The sequence below is a fragment of the Pagrus pagrus genome (genome assembly GCF_965226575.1).
Source record: "Pagrus pagrus genome assembly, contig: HAP1_SCAFFOLD_193, whole genome shotgun sequence".
NCBI lineage: Eukaryota > Metazoa > Chordata > Actinopteri > Spariformes > Sparidae > Pagrus > Pagrus pagrus.
Genome location: NW_028175270.1, coordinates 1 through 15,000, shown reverse-complemented (window position 1 = coordinate 15,000; position 15,000 = coordinate 1). Strand labels below are relative to the sequence as shown.

General features: G+C 43.0%; 1 long non-coding RNA gene across 1 annotated transcript; it reads right to left on the bottom strand.

Moving 5' to 3' along the window:
• Nucleotides 1-10,973: 10,973 nt before the first annotated feature.
• LOC311254041 lies at nt 10,974-12,283 on the bottom strand. The gene is made up of 2 exons (XR_014622161.1): nt 12,061-12,283; nt 10,974-11,693 (listed from the first exon to the last, which is right to left on the bottom strand). It is a non-coding gene; the product is annotated as an uncharacterized lncRNA (long non-coding RNA).
• Between the last annotated feature and the right edge of the window lie 2,717 nt (nt 12,284-15,000).

Sequence of the window (15,000 nt, the reverse complement as noted above, 5' to 3'; positions counted from 1 at the left end):
AAACAGAGTATTAAAAACAGGATAGATTTAGTTTTGGGAGCAAAGGGCATAGCAGACAGACAAACAAGTTGAAAGGAGGGGAAGTGTTGTGTAGTGTTTGAATGGTGGTTTAGCGAAGGATGAAAGGTATAAAAAGAAAGTGAGAGAATGTATAAACAGGAGAATGAATGAGAGTATTGTGGTATACGTGTGTGCCTGCATAAATATATCATGCCAGTAGGTGGCAGTGTGTCTCCATGTAATTCATGCATTGAGGATATACAGCGCACTTGTATCTGACTTCTGTGAGTAAACACCGTTCCTCTGAAGTAGCTTGCCTGCTAGCTTCTTTTCATCCTTACAACACAACATATTGGCGACGAGGATGGCTCTGTTTGGGATTTCGCCACCTCCGGCGTTTTTACAAAGCCCAGGTGAGCCTACGGTGCCTTTCGAAGCATGGATTCGCATGTTTGATAACTACGTGCTTGCTCTGGCCGACGAAGTGGAGGATAAGAGGAAGCGTGCTTTGCTAATACACACGGTCGGCGCGGAGGCTCAGCGGATCTTTTACACGCTGCCAGCGATTGGGGATTCCTACCAAGATGCACTGAAGGCTTTAAAGACATTTTTTGTACCAAAATTGAATGTCGTCGCGGAGAGGAATAAGTTTCGCCAGAGAGCTCAACGAGCTGGTGAGTCCACAGCTCAGTACACAGCTGCTCTGCGGGAGCTAATTGTTACATGTGAGTTTGGAACATTGTCTGACGATATGATAAGAGACCAAATTGTGGAGAAGACGTTCAATGCACGGATCAGAGAGCGCTTGCTGCTTGAGGATAGGCTTACACTTGAAAAGACTTTGACAATTGCTGCTCAGATTGAAAATGCAGTTGCTGAAGCTAAAACAATAGCTTCATCAGGAGGAGCAGCCGAGGCTGTTGTCGGCATGGTGCGTGGGACTACTTTTCGTGGCGGGAAGCAAAGGCAGCAAAAACACTCCAACTTTGGTCCCAGACTGCCTCCAAAGACTGCTGTCTTGAACGCCTCAACGGCAGCTGGTAAGACATGCTACAGATGTGGCTCTTCAACACACGTTGCAAATTACCCCAAGTGCCCAGCTAAATCAGTCACTTGCCGACATTGTAATAAGCCTGGACATTTTGCCAGAGTGTGCAGGAGCAGGACTGCTTCATGCAATGTGGGAGAAGTTTCCAGTGACTACATCACGGTGCTATTAGTTGATGAGGATGATGCAATTACACGGAGCAGTAAATTAATGTGCAGTGTCTTCATGAAGGCTTTAGGTGGCCCTACAATTACTGCCGATCTGATGGTGGATACCGGGTCTGGTGTCTCCATTCTCCCCGAGCACATGTACAAGAGTCACTTCAGCCACACCCCTCTCCTAAAGCCCAGAAAAACGCTGACCACGTACACAAAGAAACCCATACCCGTGCTAGGTTGTGTGGAACTAGCGGTCACATTCATGACGAAATGCACGTCCCAGTACATTCATATTGTCCCAGCAGGTACGCCCATTTTAGGCCTGGATCTCTTCAATGCCCTGCAACTTGAGATCAGAGAGGGTAATGTCACTACTAACACATCCCCTGCTGTCCCTGTACAGTACACAGCTGCTGAAACTGACGCTTCAGGTACTGGAACAGTTACTGGATTTGTCCACAAAGTCACTGTGAGACCTGAAATACAGCCTGTGCAGCAAAAGTTACGCCGTCTGCCTTTCGCCATTCGTGATGTAGTGTCCCAGGAGCTACAGAGACTGGAAAAGGACGGTGTCATTGAACGCATCAACTCCTCACCATGGGTTTCACCCATAGTAGTGGTGCACCGAAAGTCGGGTCGGCTCAGGATATGTCCAGATCTACGTGAGCCAAACAAGGCTGTGGTTGTTGATAGCCATCCACTGCCACATATTGAGGAGGTGTTTCATGAGCTACGAGGAGCACAGATATTTTCCTCTATTGACCTACAAAATGCATATCATCAGGTGCCTTTGCACCCTGAGAGCCGAGACCTTACTGGTTTTATCACTCATGATGGACTTTTTCGGTTCACTAAGGTCCCTTTCGGTCTCGCATCAGCCCCGAGTGCATTCCAGAGGATGATGTCACAGCTTTTGGTGGGTTTGGATGGTGTACAATGTTACTTAGACGATATTATTGTGTATGCTGACACTCCTATGCTGCATGAGACACGACTCAAAGCTGTACTGCACCGACTGGACAACAGTGGACTGAAGCTAAATGTGGAAAAGTGCCTGTTCAGGAAAACTGAACTTTTATTTTTGGGCCACGTTGTTTCTGCTTCAGGCATCCGTCCCAACCCAGATCATGTTACTGCTATAACAGAGGCTCCTCCCCCTCGTGATGCCACGGCCCTACAGTCCTTCCTGGGCCTCACGGGGTGGTATTCAAAGTTCATCCCCTGCTACGCCTCTGTTGTGGAACCTCTTCGTGCTCTGCTGAGGAAAAATGCAGAATTTAAATGGACTGATGCTGCCCACGAGGCTTTTTCGCACATCAAAGCACTGATAGCTACAAGCCCAGCGCTTACACTGTTCGACCCTGCTCTCCCTACTCTTGTCACTACGGACGCCTGTGACTATGGCATAGGTGCAGCTACACGGGGACACTGAAAAGACTGTAGCATTTGCGTCCAGGTCCCTTACTGACTGTGAGAGGAAATACTCTATCATAGAGAAGGAGGCTCTGGCTTGTGTGTGGTCAGCTGAGCGTTGGCGCACGTACCTGTGGGGAAGACACTTCACCCTGTGCACAGACCATAGCCCACTTACTGCCCTGCTGTCCACCAAAGGCTTCGGAAGAGCAGAGGATTTCGAGATGGTCTGCTCGTCTCATGTGCTTTAACTACACTGTGGAATACAAGCCAGGTCGTGATAACGTCATAGCAGACTGTTTGTCACGCATGCCCCTGCCGTCTTCTGAACCACAAGAGCAGGATGAGGACATCATAGCAATTGTGTCTGTGGACTTGGCAGCTGTTACTACAGAGCAGTTACATTCTGCCTACCAAGATTGCCCAGTGCTGCAGCAGGTTATGGCTTATCTAAGAAATGGTTGGCCACGGACAGCTAAAGGCCTTGTTCCGGCTTTTCTGCCCTTCTACCGTGTACAGACTGAGCTGGCTGAACTTGATGAGGTGTTGGTCAGAGGTACTCACCGAGTTGTGATCCCCCCGACTCTTCAGCCACAACTCATACAGCTTGCCCACGACACTCACCAAGGTATGGTGAGGACTAAACAAAGACTTAGGGAGCTTTATTGGTGGCCTGGTATGGACTCTGATGTTGAAGCTACCATTAAGTCATGCACCACCTGCTCCCAACATGACAAAACCGCCATAACCAGAGCTGCCCCACTGCAACCGGTGCCCCTTCCCAATGCAGCCTGGGAAAAACTTGCCATGGACATTGTGGGCCCATTCCACTCTGCTCCGCCTGACTGCCGTTTTGCCATCACATTTTTGGACTATTACAGTAAATGGCCTGAAGTGGCCTTTACCTCAGATGTGACGTCCGCTACTGTCATTGCATTCTTGTCTGCTGTTTTCAGCCGTGAAGGCAACCCCCTTGAACTTGTGACTGACAACGGTCCTTCATTTGTGTCTGCTGAGTTCGAGGCCTTCTTAGCAGCTCAGGACATTGCACACTGCCGCAGCTCCATCTACTATCCGCAAAGTAATGGAGAAGTTGAGAGATGGAACAGAGTATTAAAGGACTGTTTACAAACAGCTGACATTGAAGGTCGGCCATGGAAGCCCTTTGTCACAGACTTCCTCCTCACTTATCGAGCAACTCCCCATGCATTGACTCAAGTCTCCCCTGCTGAACTTCTACATGGCCGTCCATTCCACACCAAATTGAACATCAAAAACATTGCTTCGCCTCGCGCGTCTGCTCAGCCGGAGGCTCTGAGAGACACTGTGACTCTGAAACAAGCCAAAGTAAAGCGCTATGTGGATGAACGTAAGGGTGCACGGTCTCCAAAGTTTCAGTGTGGTTCCTATGTTCGGATCAGGAAGCCAGGAATCATAAAGAAAGGACACTCCAAGTTCACACAGCCCCTCCGGGTTATTGCTCAGAAAGGCCCGGCAACCTACGAACTTTCTGATGGTAAAGTATGGAACGCTGTACACCTGGCCCCTGCAAGTTTCCCCTCCCCTGAAGTGCACACAACCAGTGCATGTGTACAGCCTGAGGATATTTATAGGCCCCCTCAGACCCCCCCGCCTGCTCGACCATCTCCCAGGCCCCAGCGGTGTCGCAGGCAGATTCGGCCGCCTGCATGGCTGGGAGGTTTTGCCACCTGAACTCTGCCTTTTTAAAGGGGCAGAATGTGGTGTGATTTATGGACTGTTAGTTGTGTCCAATTTGATTTACGGACTGTTACCTGTGTCCAATTTGATTTATGGACTGTTACAAGTTCACAATTGATAATGTTATGGACAATTCTAATTAACGTAATTTTCCATGTGAAGCTCTTTACAGTCAGCACCAGATTACAGAAAATTGGAAATTTATCTAAGTACAAATGTGTCACTGTCGGTGACGTATAAGTGTTTCGCTGAATAGTACTGTTTACAGATTTTAGGGAATACTGGGATATTCAGAAGCTAATTTCAGTTTGTTTTTTTATTTCATAATTACTTACTATGCAAGGTTGGTTACTATCTAAGTGTTGATGCAGCTAAATGTTCACTATCCATTGGTATTTTCATGAGAGGAATTATTCTTAAAAAGAGGGATATGTGGTATACGTGTGTGCCTGCATAAATATATCATGCCAGTAGGTGGCAGTGTGTCTCCATGTAATTCATGCATTGAGGATATACAGCGCACTTGTATCTGACTTCTGTGAGTAAACACCGTTCCTCTGAAGTAGCTTGCCTGCTAGCTTCTTTTCATCCTTACAACACAACAAGTATGTGTGAGGAGGACATCGGGAGGTGGTGGGAGAGTTTAAAAGCAGAGATTAAAAAGATGAGTAGCCTAGTTTATAGCAGAGACAGGAACAGGAAGGAGAGGGAGAGGAAGCTAAATGAGGCAAAGCTTCGCGGAGAAAAACAGCTTTGTAATGACTAAGTTGCCACAGCTGGAGACTAACGTTAGCTTACTTTAACTTTAACGCTAATTCGCGGGGAAAACACTGCATATTCTCGGTCGAATAACTCACACACTATGCATCCTAACAACATGTAGAGACCATTAAATGAAAACACTTGATTTCAGCTTTCCAAAGATATAAGTTACTTCTATGTGAGGCAAAGCTTCGCGGAGAAAAACAGCTTTGTAATGACTTAGTTGCTGCAGCTGGAGGCTAACGTTAGCTTACTTTGACTTTCATGCTAATTCGCGGCGAAAACAAAGCATATTCTTGGTTGAATAACTCACACACTATGCATCCTAACGACATATAGAGACCATTAAATGAAAAGCTTTCCAAATGTGAGGCAAAGCAGAGAAAAACGGCTTTGAAATTAAAAAAAAAAAAAAGTGGAGCATAAAGTGAGTTACCTTGATCCAAAAGATTGTTCATTTACTAACTCACACAACTAATAGAAAGTTGTGACAAGCTGTCTAATATTTTAGGCTAATGATGTTAACTTACCTTTGAGCTCTTCTATCGGTATGTGTGTCAAGTCGTAACATTATCCACCATAAAGAGAATGGTATCCATCCACCTGTTGTCTCTTCTTGATCCCACAATGCAGCGCGGTTCAAGCACAATTCAAGTTTTGCAGTAATTTGTTCTGTTATCACAAAGGATGTTTTGAATACAGTATTTTACTGTGAAATAATACAGTAAAATGATGTGAAATCCTGGTATCAGTTTTTTCACAGTAATTTACTTTGTCTGCATCTTAAAAAGGAAGGTGTCCAGGTTGCATTCCTCCAAGAAACCCATTTGAATGAGGAGGAGCACAACAAATATCTCTGGGAATGGGTCGGACGGGTATATTTTACATCTTATTCTACAAATGAAAGAGGTGCAATTATATTAGTTCATAGATTGTTGCCATTTACAGCTAAAAATAGTTATAAAGATAAAGACGGAAGGATAGTTCTAGTAAAAGGAGAACTGTATGGAGAATCAGTATTGTTAGGAAATGTTTATGCTCCTAATGTCTGGAGATATATGAATCCCAATAACAAGAATTACACATTTTATTCTCCAGCTCACTTGTCATTCTCACAAATTGACTATATATTTATATCTGAACACCTAGCCCATTTGGTAGAACAGTCTGGCATTGGATCCATTGCCCTTTCAGACCATGCTCCTGTCACTCTGAAAATGCAGCCTCTTAGGCCCCCAGAGCGATCATTCTCTTGGAAAATGAATGCATCACTGTTTCATGACGATAATTTTATCAAATTCTTGGAAACACAGACAGACCTCTATTTAGAAGTAAATGACTGCAATGACTCTGATCCGAGATTGGTGTGGGAAGCTTATAAAGCTTACATGCCAGGCATGATTATATCATTCTCTAGCAAGAAGAAAAAAGAGCACGCTCAAGAACAATCATGAATTGAAAAGAAAAGAAAAAAAATTAGAGGAAGATTTTCATAGATCCAAATCGGATGGAGTGCTTAAAGAGTTAAAGGAGGCAAGACTAATGTTGACTAATTTACTAACAAAGAAGGCTGAGTCTGATATTTTGTTTGCTCGACAAAGATTGTTTGAATTTGGAAATAAGCCAAGTAAGTTCTTAGCTCGTCTTGCAAGAAACTCTCCCCAAAAAGCTTTGATTGCTGCAATATCTGATGAGGATCAAATCCGTCAAACAATACAAAGACCAATGAATGCTTTCAGAAATTTTATGAAATGTTGTATACCTCAGAATTGGACAACGATACACTTACCAGTAATCATTTTTTAGATGGCTTACAGATGCCTCAGCTAACAGATGAACAAGCTAAACTGTTGAAAAGACCTGTTATATTAACAGAAATTGATAAAGCTATCTCCTCACTCCAGTCAGATAAAAGTCCAGGGGCTGATGGATTCTGTGTACAGTTTTATAAAAAGATGAAAAGTAAAATTAACAAACTATTACAACGTATGTTCAACCAATCTTTTGAACAGGATGAATTCCCAAAATCTACGTGCTAAGCTCATATTATAGTTATCCCTAAAAAAGGGAAAGATCCAGAACTATGCGCTTCTTATCTCCCTACTTGGAGTGGATGTAAAAATACTTTCAAAAATAGTGGCTAATCGAATAGAAAGAGTGGTGACTGATATAGTTAATGCAGACCAAACAGGGTTTATGAAAGGCCGTACTTCATCAAATAACACAAGACGTTTTGTAGCGGACCCTACAAAATCTCTCCGCCTCATTTCAAACGGGTGCTTAAATTTTATTGCCTGCTGTAGCACCGTAAAAACTATTGAAGAAAAATACAGAAAGAAAAAAGGAAGATTAGATTAAATACATAAACATTTAATTCACAATTTCCAAGCCCTCATTCAACAGAAAAATTAAAAGATACATTTATTGAAAACATTTACAATCATTACTAACTCCATTCACCATATCAAACAGTATTGGCGGCATCCCTCAGGATAAATAAATCCAGACCACCCAAGAATAAAAGTAATTCTAAATTTGAGTCAACATACCTCGTTCCACTATACCAAGGAAGCTATTTGTTTGTTGTGTTGAAGGTGCCGTCTGAAGAACCATCCTCCTAATAACAATAAACAAACTTAAAACAGACCGCAGCACCTAATCAACATAAAGATGGTACGTGATTACATTGCGTGGTTAAAAGCAAACTTACTCGGGGAGCCACGCATAATCCAAACAGAGAGAAACTCAGCAGCACAGACGCCGCGCCAACCCAGCAGAGACAAAGGAGAAAGGTGATGGAGATGCGCACAGGTGAGGATATGCACAGGTGAGCTTACAGGGCTCATAGTCTCCTCCCTTTTATACCTTGCTACCCTCATCAAGACTGGCCACTAGATGGCAGTCCACGGTCATTTACTGGCTCCACAAACATTACACAGAAAGGCTGAGGTGACAGCCTAAAACAATTTACTGTTATTCACACGTTTAGTTTATATTATTCACTATCTTAATTTAATCAAACTCCAAGTGCTATAGTAACGATGGATGCAGAGAAAGCATTTGATCGCATTGAGCGAAAATAAATGCTTGAAGTGTTGAAAAGATTTGTCTTTCAATCATATTTTGTTCAATGGGTACAGCTTTTATACAAAATGCTCACTGCCTCGGTCTTAACAAGCCAGTTTTCCAGGTACAGCTCAAGGGTCACCACTATCACCTCTGTTGTTTTCTTTAGCTATAGAGCCATTAGCATAGCTATCCGACAAACCTCGAATATCAAAGGAACGGTCATAGGAACAACACAGCACAAAATTCTACTGTACGCGGATGATATCCTCCTGACATTAACACCAGACCCACCAAACTCAATACCTACGCTAATCGACTGTGTGAAAGAGATTGGTCAAATCTCTGGATATAAGGTTAATTTTACAAAATCTGAAATCATGCCTCTCGGTTTTTCGTGTGAGTATGAACCTGACTTTGTAAAACCCTTTCGCTGGGCACCAGATGGATTCACATACCTGGGGGTTAAAATAACACCTAAAATGTGTCAACTTTATGCTGAAAATGTTAACCCCATGGTAAAACACATTAAGGACAAGGTGTTATGTTGGAAGAAGCTTCCTGTATCCTTTCTTGGCAGAGTCAATCTTATGAAGATGATAATTATCCCCAAAATGATTGATCCTCTATCTATGCTTTTCATAGCTCTGAAGAGAAACAACATTAAAGATATAAATAAAGCTCTCTCTGACTTTATATGGGCTGGCAGAAAGCCTAAAATTAATTTAGATATTTTACAACTACCAAAAGAACAAGTAGGATGGGGCCTCCCCACTATACAATCTCAATGCAAGCCAGAATTATCTCAATATGGGCAACTGCTCAACCAAAGCTACCATGGTTTGAGATTGAAGCAACCTTCTCCAAACCGTAATCTCCTGTCAACTTTCTTGATAAACGCAGGAGTTAACTACCAATTATGGGGAAAGACATTTTTTTAATTACTAATGTGGGTAATACTTCTCTACGGAAATTATTAAGGACTAAACATAAATTGAGTTGTTTAACAACAATGACTGATAATCCTGATTTAAATAGGGGGGGGGCATTTGATCTAACTATCAGAACTGGAATGAAGCAGGAATTTACCATATTTATGACCTTTGGGGGAAATTTAAAACATTTGTATCATTACAGGCAACATACAAACTACAAACAAAAGAATTTTACAAATACCTTCAGGTCAGACACTATGTATATATTAAGATGGATACTATTAGAAAAGACTCTTTTAGATAGTCAAGGTCACTTTGTCTCCAAATTTTATTCCAAGCTGCAACATTTGAATACAGACAGACTATCATTCCTACGGAAATCATGGGAGACTCATGGGTTAAAAAAAACAATACAGAATATCAACTTAAAATCATATAAAGTGCTATAGTCAGTATTTTCAGTGACCGTCAAAGTGCTCTGTGCTTCATGGTAAAGTGCTGTGTGCTGTGTGCATTCAGTCAGTTGAGGGGGCAGTGATGTTGGGACAGGGAGGTGTCAGAGTTCAGGAGCTGGACTGCTGTGGGGACAAAGGTGGCCCTCCTCCTTTGTGTTCTGCAGCATGGACAGCACAGCCTGCGGCCTGGTGGGAGCCACTCAAACACTGAGTGTAGAGTGTGTGAGGGGTCATGTAGGATCCTGTGAGCAGTGTGGATTGTTTGTTGGTCACAGAAAGCAGACAGAGCTCTAACAGGGTGTCCAATGATTTTAGAGCAGACTTTGGTGATGCTAAGTAAACGTGTCCGATCTTGCAGGCTGATGGAATAAAACCAGGAGATGAATGAAAATGTTAGGACACTCTCGATGAAGGAGTGGTAAAAGGTCAGGAGAATGACTTTATTCACTCCAAACGATCTCAGCTTCCTCTCTGGTGGCACTTTTTCAGGATCTCCGCAGTGGTTTTGGAAAACCTCAGAAGGCCGTCAAAAATTGTGCCCAAGTACCTGTATTCCTCCACCACCTCCACAGGTTCCCCCAGATGGTGGTAGTGATGGCCTCTGCCAGTTGTCTCTGCTTGCTGGAGAATGTCACAATCACCTATTTAGTCTTTGTTGAGTTCAGCTGGAGACAGGCGCCCTCACACCACCCACATAGCAAAATTGGTCCGGCCCAGCTCTGGCCCACAGAAGGCACTTGCACTCGGCTGACATACGGCAAAGAATGACGGCCCCCCACTGGGGGTCCAGATATGGACAACTGCAAACACACACAGTTGGTCCAGAGCTGGCCCATGTGTAAGCCAGCTCTGGCAAACCAGATCCGGGCCACTGGGGGGCCGTCATTCTTTGCTGTATGTCACCTGAATGCAAGTGCCTCAGTTGGTCCAGAGCTGGCCCGTGTGTAAGCCAGCTCTGGCAAACCAGATCCGGGCCACTGGGGGGCCGTCATTCTTTGCGGTATGTCACCAGAATGCAAGTGCCTCAGTTGGTCCAGAGCTGGCCCATGTGTAAGCCAGCTCTGGCAAACCAGATCCGGGCCACTGGGGGGGCCGTCATTCTTTGCAGTATGTCACCCGAATGCAAGTGCCTCAGTTGGTCCAGAGCTGGCCCATGTGTAAGCCAGCTCTGGCAAACCAGATCCGGGCCACTGGGGGGCCGTCATTCTTTGCGGTATGTCACCCGAATGCAAGTGCCTCAGTTGGTCCAGAGCTGGCCCATGTGTGAGCCAGCTCTGGCTAACCAGATCTGGGCCACTGGGGGGGCCGTCATTCTTTGCAGTGTCAGCCAAGAGCAAGTGCCCCATGTGGACCAGAGCTGGGCCAGACGTCAGCCTAATCAATGCTGCATCTGGCCCGGATTAAAAAGCAACAGTGGTACAATTATACAAATGACTTTATTTTCACAGCTAATTACCAAAATACATTTCCAATATTGAATAATCAATGCAAAGTTTTATCAGATAAGTGCAATATGCATCGGAACATTCAGTACTTTTTTCACAATTCAAAAAGCGGCAACATTTTAACACTGAAAAGTTGTGTAGTTGGCAGTATATGACTGCAGCCATGCTGCATTCATGGTAAACACACACCCTTCATAATAAAAGCACAGTATCAGAAATTATAGACTTCAAAATAAAAGTCTGACTTTTTTCCATTCACATATACGACCCATCAGTTGAGAGCCACTGGCATAGACTGTTCAAAAACATACAATGCAGCAGAATGTTGCATAATATCTTAACATATTCTTACAACATCATCTGTCAGCAAACACAACATGTCAAGAGTCTACAGAACATTATTACAAATTTAACATTCACTGCCATATCTTCAGTTTAAAAACCAACATTGAATATTTTAGACAAAACAACTTGGCATAGACTTTCACACCATGCATAGGAACATCACGTCTCCATGTGTTCAACCAGCAGTAGCACCTTACAAAAGGTGAAGAGTTCAGATCAAAAGTCTAAAATGCATTACGCATAAGAGCTTCTCTCATTGTCCATCCTTCTCATTTACTCACTTCCTCCGCTGTTCCCATCAGGTGCTTTCTGCAACCATTTTGTAATCCTGGTCTCGATTTCTTGGTCTGTGGCATCAGAAGTCAGACACACACATACAAACACACAAATTAATGAATATCAGAGTACCGTTCACAAGTGACACATCTGATGACTAGCTCAATAAATATGATTACATTCCAACAACCATCAGTGTGTTTGGCCATTAACATGCATCTCCCAGTCCCCCAGTACACATATAAAGCACTAGGGATGTTCCTGATTAAACGACTGGTCATGTAAACGTTTCAAACATCGCTTGTCGTCACCAGAAATACTAGTCGGTTAAACTGTTTTACCCGCATCTAGTGTAAAAGGTGGCGGCGAGGTCCGGCAGTATCTTGACATAGAAAATGAAAATAAGGATGTAGCCTGTGTCAGAGTAAACTGGCATACCGGTATAAGTGCTCGACCGGAGCAATGCATAACCACATTCAGTACAAGCATGTGGATGTTATCCTGCACGGAGAGCAGACTGCTGCTAGCACTGCTAACGGTAGCCACACTCGCAAACCAGCATGTCAGCGTTTACCACCTCAACTCGGAGATGCCATGGTCCTGTTCGGTCAGAGAAGATGACACATTTCATTAGCATTGTTCAGTTCATTAATGTGTGCCACTAAGTGCCAACTATATCAGCATTTGGTTGTTGAACAGTGGGAGTGGGAGTTCAATTGTGTTCAGTGATGATGGAGAAGCTGCTGCTGCCGAGCTAAATGCCATCCCAATGTCTGACAATGCACGAAACATGACGTATAGCAACAGCAAAAATATTAACAGTAATGATAGCAATAGTAATTATTTGGGGGGGGGGGGGGGGTTGCAGCTGTTATTTTTTTCTCTGAGGGGGGATGTTATGGAAATTTGTTTGGCAAGATCTGAAATAAAGATGTTGAGATCGACTTTTAAGGGTTTTATTCTTTGCAAAGACAGTTCTCAGTCAAACAGAGTGCAACGCAGTCTGCAAGGAATGGAACAAATAATACATTGAACAGAGGGTTTTTGTAGAATGTGTCAGAACCCCTATAAGTGAACTTTATCTTGCTGAAACAGATTACAATGTACACCAAGGTCAGCAACAGGCGTCAAAAACAAGAATCAGACGATGTTAGGTACGAACATGCACAAAATTAATTGCTATTGTATCAGACAGAGAGCACAAAACAGTAGAAATGAATAAGGAAAGTATACACTAAAAATTTCCATTACAGGGATTTACTCTCTCACACTTTGAAAGTGAGTTGAAAGAGTTCTTGTGAGTCACGTGAGAGTCACGCGCCTTTTTAGTGGAGGATCAATTGTATTTTCATGAGAAGCGGCAATGTGCCCAAACAACCACCAGGTGGCATCTGTGAGCAGGAGGACGACAACATACAGCAGCAGGGAGCAGTGAACATGAATGGGAAATGGACAGACAATATAATAATACAGTATAGTTTTTCAATGAGAAAAATGTAACAATGGCAGCTATACGTCTCACTCAATTTTTAGATCCTCTCGTCAGCTCCAAACACACCCGTCTGCACCGTGATTACGGACCACAGCATGGTTTTCCACACAGCAGTTAATTAACTCAGTGTGTGTGAACTTTCAATAGCCTATGTCACTTTCAGGCTGGGTGATAAAACATAATGATATCCTGAAATAACTTTTCCTCGATAGAAATAGGCTACAAGACGCGGCCGATAGAAAGTCGATAGGTTTCATTCATTTGACAGACAACACAAACAGTGATAATGAGACTGGTGACACCCTAAGCCAGCCAGGTGACACACAGCACAACAAGACACACTGCGTCGACATGTGCTCTACCTCCCAGTCTGCGAGGAATGAAACGAAATGAGCAGAGAGGATCTTTACTTAACGAAATGAAACAAAATGAAATTTCGTTTCATTTCGTAAAAATAAAAAAAAATAAAAAAATATCTTTAAAAAAAGATCCCATGATATCATAGTAGCCTAATTGCATTATTTTATTCAAATGTGATCCTCTCTGAATTATGGAAATGAAAATAAAATATCTTTGAAAAAAGATCCCATGATATCATAGTAGCCTAATTGCATTATTTTATTCAAATGTGACTGAGACCTTTATCTTCCTAAACAGAGGGTAACATGAATAAATATCCTGATTTGTTACCTATTTCTGGAAACTGCATAACGCTGTTGTGTTACATTATGCAATGAGTAATTTACACTCGGGATGCTGGGGACATGTCTCTCCCTCTCTCTCTCCCTCCCGAATCGGGCATATTATGATAAATATAACTGTAGATGAAAACAATATTGAGGAAAAAAATAAGATATTGTCCGCCCAAGGTATAAATGCCCAGAAATCGAGTGTGTTTCATTTGTATGAGTTGTAAGCCTTAGAAACCATCAAATATGGAAAAGTCACGGACTGAGAGACCTGTAGTTTTAATGTAAACAAAGTCATTTATGTAAGAAAAACACAAATGTCTGTGAGACCGTCTTAGTGGTTCTAGTGTTAACATTAGCCTAATGAAGAATTAAGAAAACACGTTGCTACAAATAAACTATGACCGAATTGGCAGCCGAAACAGTGTGCACTGCGCATAGCTTCCTATACGCCGGCCAGAGTCAACTCTCAACAATGTAGCTTGCCTTCAATTAAAGTAGTTCTGTCATCTCCCACTTTGTACCAGATACGAGACAGCACCCGACAGATATATGCTAAATGTTTGGATGCAACAAAGTCACTGTTAACAAAATCAACATCTAATCTGTCCCTGCAAAATGTGTGTTTGGATCAGCTGCTGACAGATGTGCATTAATGCTCCGCTCGGGAGTCCCACTGATCACTGACCACTGATTCTGTTGAACGTAACCAATGTGAAGCAATCAGAAAACAACACTGATCTGATTCACTGGCGTAGCGGTCCCTCTCTCCATTCACTCTCTAGCTCTCTTGACCACAGCTGCAAATTAAGTAGCCTAGCCTAGTAGGCCCATAAACAGCGCCATTCTCCATTGCAGCTACATTGTGGTCAAACGTGGAATTATCCCAAAATCATTTGTGGCAAAAGTGGCTTCAAGTGTCACTTACATTTCACGCAATGCGTGAATCTCGTTCCCCGCGAGTGAAACGTCCATTTTGAAGTAGTACCCACTGTACAAGCACAAGGAACTCACAACTTTCATTCAAAACCTAACCTAAGACTTTGAAACTCCTTATGAAACTTTATCTAAGTTTACCTAATGGTGTATGTTTGTACTGTATGTGTCTGTGTGTGTGTGTGTGTGTGTGTGTGTGTGTGTGTGTGTGTGTGTGTGTCACAACATGTGTCATGTGTAATAGTTACCGTAAATCCAAAC